The following is a 6,705-nucleotide window of genomic DNA, read 5'->3' on the forward strand; positions in this document are numbered from 1 at the left end:
AGATCGACGACGAAGTCTAGTATTGAAAAAGGAAGTTATAGCAATGGAAATCAGGATGAATGTTACTATACTCCTGTGTCAGGTTATGGGAGCAATCAAAAGTCAGGAGGCTGGAGCAACCAGAGAAATTTCAATAACAGCTATGTAAGTCAAAATCGCAATGGCCAAGGGAAAGGAGGTGACTAGAGCAATGGTGGGAAGTCAGCAGCTACAACAATGGAAGGGAATGAAGGAAAGAATATATAGTTATTAGGTGGTTTAGGAAGTTTTATTATTGTTTTGGCATTTTGGTTCTCATAGCACTTTAATAAGTATCTATTATAAAACTTCGGGATGAAGTTTGTTTTTAGGAGGGTAGAATGTGATACTCCTAAGTTTCATATGTGTGATTAATACGTTTGGTTATCTTTAAATAATAATGTTAGTATTTCTTTTGACCTGATTGGTGTTTTTTGGGTAGTTTGGGTGAACTTCGGGGACGAAGTTCTTTTTATGGAGGTAAGACTGTAATACTCCGTAATGTAATGAAATGTGTTTTATAATAATATTTAAATATTTTATAAATGATATTTATAATTAGTAAGTACGTAGTAAGAAGGAATAAAATGATAAAATAATGAATCGGGAATGGTTGTGGGCCGTGTGTATTGGGTCGAATGTACTCGTGTGATTTTAATAGTAGTAATAACAGTAATAACAGTAATGATACTAATAATACTAATAATATTAATATTAATAATAATAGAATACATATTCTTAATTAGTAACTTTCCTAATAAGACTACCTTCTACTAGTATAAAAGCAAAGTTAGACCTACCATATAGTTTTATTCACAAAATTTCACAAGTTTCACACATAAAGGGAGAGAGGGAGATCTAGAGAAGAAAGAGGAAGAGAATATAGCTTTATTATCGTCTCAAGGTAAGACCGTCTCAAAATATAATTCAACTCGTATGTATCAATTAAATCATTGTATAGACCACCGTATGACTTGACCAGATCCGTGAAAATTTTGAGACCCCCACCGTGACTGCTTTGACCACCATTGACCGGTTGGGGTTAGGGTTTTTAGGGTGATTGTTGTGGTTATGGTTGTGGTTTCGGTTGTAACTGTGGGTTGTACACGGGTTTAGACCCTTGCCTCGCTTGTTTTAAGACCGAACCTGGGTTAGGGTTGGTCCATGGTGGTGCGTCGACCTCAGTGGGTAGTCGGGGCTGTCAAAAGGGGTGGTTTGCGTAGTGGTGGCCGGAAATTCAAAGGGTGAGTATTTGTGTTGGTGTTTGGAGTGACACGTGAATGTATGACTAACCTGACTCTTCGTGCTTGACTAAGACCGTGACCAGGGGACGGAGGTGCTGCTGGTGGATCACCATGGGTCAGAGGAGACCACGGTGGTCGTCCTTGGTGGTGCGTGGTTGTGTTAGATAATAAGGGAATGTGTCTTGCTCTGTTGCTGATGTCGTTGCTATTTAGGTTTTAGGGTTGACTTGCCGGAGGTGGGTGATGGTCGGGTGTGCCGGTGGTGCCACCGGGGGTCAGTGGTGACCACGGTGGTGACTGGGCTGAGATGGGGTTGCTGTTATCATGTAGTTTTGGGTGTCGGGTTTCGATTGTTGTATGTTTAGCATTGTTGTTCATGTCGTGGGTTGTGGTTGCTAGGGTAAGGTATGGGCAGTCGCGTGGGTGTTGCTGGTGGTGGTTGGTGAGTGGCTGGGTGGTTGGTATTGGTGGCTCACGGTGGAGCCTAGGGTGGTGGTTGCCGTGCTAGTAGGTGGTGTATAGCTTGTTGTTAAACCATGTATGCTATTGAATGATGAAGGCGTGTTCGGCGTGGGTGTTGTACGAAATTCTCATGTTGCACGTGACTTTGCCTTATTTTATTATTAGTATTTTTAGTTGGTTTAATTAGTGTAGAACGCGTTATGGAAGTCGGGAATTCACGGGTTTGGTTTGATTTAAGACGGGTTTATAATTATTAAATTACGTACCAATATGATTAATATAACTAGTTTATAATTAATTTAATTATTTATTAATTAGTTTAGTTAGTAATTGTGAATTATTTTTTGTATTAGGTGACGGTTTTATTGAGAAACTTTATTTGTTGATTGGATTAATATGATTAATATAACTAGTAACTCGTTTTCTTTTTTGGAATTGAATGGATTAATGGATGCGTAAATTATTATTATTGCTGGATTATTGTTGTTGTTTATTATTGGGTGGGAATATTCATATTGGCATATTGTTTTATTTGTTATCCTCAGTCTCGGACTGTTACGACAATGTGTTATGAGATATACTCAGTCTCGGACTGAGATGACATTTGTGTTAATCCCCGGGCCAGGAGTTGGCGGGACGACGATGTGGTGGAGCCTCGGTCAGGGACCGGGACGACTAGGGTGAATATGATGGAGAATTGGTGGTGGTATTTATTCCACATGATTGCATCTGTTAAGTTGTGTTTAATATTGTATGATTATCCTACTCAACCTCGTGGTAGACACTGTAGTTTTGAACACCTGTGATGAACCGTAACTGGGGAGCAGACTTGACAGGTACTTGAGTTAGCTGACTTGGGAGCTTATGGGGATGCGTGAGGACTCGACTAGTCTACCTAGAAGTATAGATCATACAGTCTATTAATCACTTTATTTAATTCCGTTGCGAGTTGTAATATAATTTTATATTGAGTTTTAATGTGGTTAATTTGTAAAAAACGTGTAATCGCTAAATTTTATCTAAAGTACTTTGCTTTGGTGTACTTTATTATTCACTACCTCGGAAAACCGAGATGGTAACAGTCCTATTTATTTGGAAATGTCTTGCTAAAGGCTTCTGAATAAATGGGGGTATTACAAAGTGGTATCAGAGCAAAACAATCCTCAGGCTTAACCAATGAATTTAATAATGAATTTAGGATGTGTCTAATAAAACGAACCCGGGTAGAAATTGTTAGGAGCCTTTTTGTCTTAGGATGAAAAGGTACTCTCACTCCGAACCTTGGCCCTTCCAATTTTGAACCGGTTACCTTGAGAGGTATTGAAGAGTGGAGTGATTTAAAATGAGTATTGTATAAGGGTCAATGGTTTGCCCTAGGATGAATATTGTTTTCATTGATGACCGAGGTTACGGGGACGTAACCTTGCTTTTAAGGAGAGTGGAATGTGATATTATCAAATTTAAAGCATTGGTATAAGCATTTGGGTATGGGAAAAAGTATGTTGGCATGTATTAGGGAGGCGTAGTTATGATTAACATATGAAGCATGATGGAAATGCGTGAAATTGTGAAGAATGTAATTTTGGTTGGTTTCTCTTATTCTTACCCTTGTTTGCTTTGGCTGCCATTTCTTGCCTGCTTACTATCTGTAGACGAAACTTTTATGTGTGATAGCCTTGTGTGCTTGCTTTCGTATAACACTGGTTTTATGCTTAAATTATTTATGATTTAAGAGTAATAAATATTTTAGTGGACAGTGGTTATAATATTCCTGGACAGTCATGTTTTTTACCCATGTTTTTGTAACATTTTCTATTTAAAATTTACTTATCGTTTATATATAATTCAAACTCCACCGTTTAAAGATTCGTATATCCATAGTATTTTAAAATCCTAAAGATGTGGTACTATAGCCACTACAGTAATATTGGGTATTTTGGTCATTTCCATGTTCATAAGTATATACGTTGTTGTTTATTTTGCCCCATTGTCTGTTGCATGTTATATGTTTGTCCTTTTCCTGATTATTTTTCTTTCTTTGTTTGTCTCTTTCTTCTTTTCATTGATGTATCTATCTTTTTTTTCCTTCTCACTTTCTCAGCTGTTGTTTATCATAGCTGCCATGTGTAACTCTACTTTCATCTTTCTTTTTTTCCCTTCTCACTTTCTCAGTTGTTGTTTAACATAGCTGCCATGTGTAACTCTACTTTGGATTTGTTGTCTAATTTTAAAAAACTGTGGACTCGGTAATGGTGCACATCAGTTTCTCCTGTTTTGTTTATTTCTGAGTTCCGCTGAAAGTGAAGATAAGCTTCTCCTGTTTTGCTGGGTTCCGAGATTGCTTTATGGCCGTGCTCTTCCTTACCTTTATTCTGAGATGAATGACAATTCAGGTCAGACTTTTTGGTGTTTTTATTTGTTTATTATCTTTATTGACTTTTCTTATCTAATGATTTTGTCTGATATCTCTGTTTTGCGTAAAAGATCTCTTCTGCTGCATGCATGTGGATCTTGGCGGTGCTTTGGTGCATGGAGTGAACGTGCATAGATCCTTGCTCAGTATGGGCCATTGTTCATGCAGCAAAGGATACTATCGTTTGTTTATTAGTTTATTCTTTATTTGGTTTTACGTCTGCTGTGTTTTAGTTTTTGAGTTGTTTGCATGTCCTCTTTGTTGGCTTCTACTGGTTATTTTGGTTTTTTGGATATGTCCAATTGTGTTAGCTGATGGATTACTGATTAATTTAGGGAATTTATATGCCTTAGATTTTGTGGTGCTTGATTTACACTTGATTAATTTTGGGAATTTATATGTCTGAGATTTTGTGCGGCTTGATTTAGGCCATGTTAGGGGACAGTTTAATCATTTATTTGATGTTCAAATTTTAAAAACTTATTTGCATATGAGAAGGTTGTTTGAGATTAATTATGTTGGTTTTAGATGTTGATTATTGTGTATTAATGATGGAGTTGGTGTCTGAGTTGAAAATTAGGCTGATTTCGACTATCACAAATTCACTTAGTCCTTTTCCTGATAAAGTGGCTATTTATTCTTAATTTGTTGTGAACTGTAAGTTTAAAGTTTTAAAATAGATAGTTTTAAAGGTGCTGAGGCTATTCATAAATAGTATTATACTGTGTGTTTATGCTTTTCAGATTTTAAGGCATATGCATTGTCAATAAATAGATGTTGTTTTGGACAGTTCTTATGCAGTTTAGGTTTCAAAATTTGTAAAAAGGATATTAAAGAAAACTAAAGCCCACTTGAACCATGCCACCTTATTACTTTGCTACTATGATGCTCGGACTCGGGTACGATGTACGGATACGGGTACGAATTCTTGTGCCCGACACTTAAAGTTATAAAATCAAGGATACGAGGACACGATTAATTAGTGGATACGGCAACTTTTGGACACGGTCAACGTATCCATTTTTTATATTTGGACACGGTCAACACGTATCCAATCTTATATTTGGACTCGGTAATTTTTTTTTTTTTTTTTTTTTTTTTTACATATATTTAGCTTTTTATTCTTTTTATTTATTGGAATTAGAAACGAAGCATAATGAAAAGTAATAAATGGTGTCTTAAATTATACAGGTAATTTTATTGTCTTAAGTATTAAAGAGACCGAGTGTGACTTTTGCATGTAACAATACACAGCTGTCAAGCATTACTACATTCCAGTCCCACCTCCACTTTAAAAATAGAAAAAAAAAAAAAATGGAGAGAGAATTTATTAAACGTTCCCTATCCCCCATACACCTTCCCCACATTTCACCTACCCCACACATCTTCATCTTCTTTAATATGCACACTTTATCTATGGCTTTAAAAAAAAAATCTACTTCTCCGGCGAATTGGTTCTTCATCTCTTCCAAGTTGTTGACAATGAAGTGTCCATATTTCCGGAAGCCGACCGGACACGAATTTCGTGTCCGTATCCGGGTCGGGTCGTACGGACACGGGTACTCGGGGCAAAAGGGCGAGTCCGAGTATCATAGCTTTGCTAAGCCTTATACATGTGTCTTGGCAAACATGCCCTTTCATGAGCATGGTGGTAAACCAGTAAGTAAAAGTTTCAACAGGGTTAAGTTTGTTTTGGTTAGAATGGGTTACCCGGTAGCTAAGATCAAACCTGTATGGGGTCCAGGGGGTTTAGGAAGGGCATATTGGTCAAATTTGGAATTCAGGATAGGCATTGTCATGCTGCTTTCAAACTTGCGCATATGTTTTCGCTTCAGGGCCGCTCTCGTGAGGAGTGGTTATTGAAAGATGTGGCTGATGATAGTCAACCTTATGGTTGGGTTGGTATTATTTATGATACCTATTACTTTACCAGGCCTATTGATTGGGCTTAGGTTCCATTTGGTATTAGGTTTGAGGCAGAAGTGGATGCTAGGGCGGAAGTTGTTGATGTGTATGGTGCAGTGGTTTCAGCTATTCGGTCTATTTATCCTTGAACTATTGTTGTGGTAATATACCTTTTTAGAAAAATTATTACCTTTGTTGTCACCGTTGGTTGTGTCGTATTGTGTCTTATATGTGCTGATGTAGCTGCTGCTAATGTTGTTTTTCATTTAAACCTTTTGTATGTGCAACTGTAGAACTGTAAGTGGTAACTAGAATGTAATGTATGTGACTTGGCTTGGTTTAGTAAATTCTATGTATGGCTTGGTTTAGTTAATTCTTTGTCTTTCATCAATTACCGCCTCAACATGATCAGTGTAGATTTCCAACATTCTTAACTGATCTTGCTCTTCTTCTGGTCGCACGATAATTAATCCTCTTTGGAAACAGAGGTCAACTACCACAGGCCAGTTTAGAGTCGTTTGCAGTCTTTGAAATAGTATGATAACTTCATTGTTGAGGGCCTTTAATTCTTGACGTTTTCTGTTTACTGCTTCTGCAGTTATTGAAAGAGGCAACTTTATGTTTTAAAAAACAGCTATTATATTTATACGTACGCAGAAGTAT

General features: G+C 37.1%; 1 long non-coding RNA gene across 1 annotated transcript; it reads left to right on the forward strand.

Moving 5' to 3' along the window:
* The first annotated feature begins 3,730 nt into the window (after window positions 1-3,730).
* LOC141627374 (uncharacterized) lies at window positions 3,731-6,412 on the forward strand. The gene is made up of 2 exons (XR_012536946.1): window positions 3,731-4,117; window positions 4,209-6,412. It is a non-coding gene; the product is annotated as an uncharacterized LOC141627374 (long non-coding RNA).
* The last annotated feature ends 293 nt before the right edge of the window (window positions 6,413-6,705 follow it).

The sequence above is a fragment of the Silene latifolia genome, chromosome Y (assembly GCF_048544455.1).
Source record: "Silene latifolia isolate original U9 population chromosome Y, ASM4854445v1, whole genome shotgun sequence".
Taxonomy (NCBI): domain Eukaryota; kingdom Viridiplantae; phylum Streptophyta; class Magnoliopsida; order Caryophyllales; family Caryophyllaceae; genus Silene; species Silene latifolia.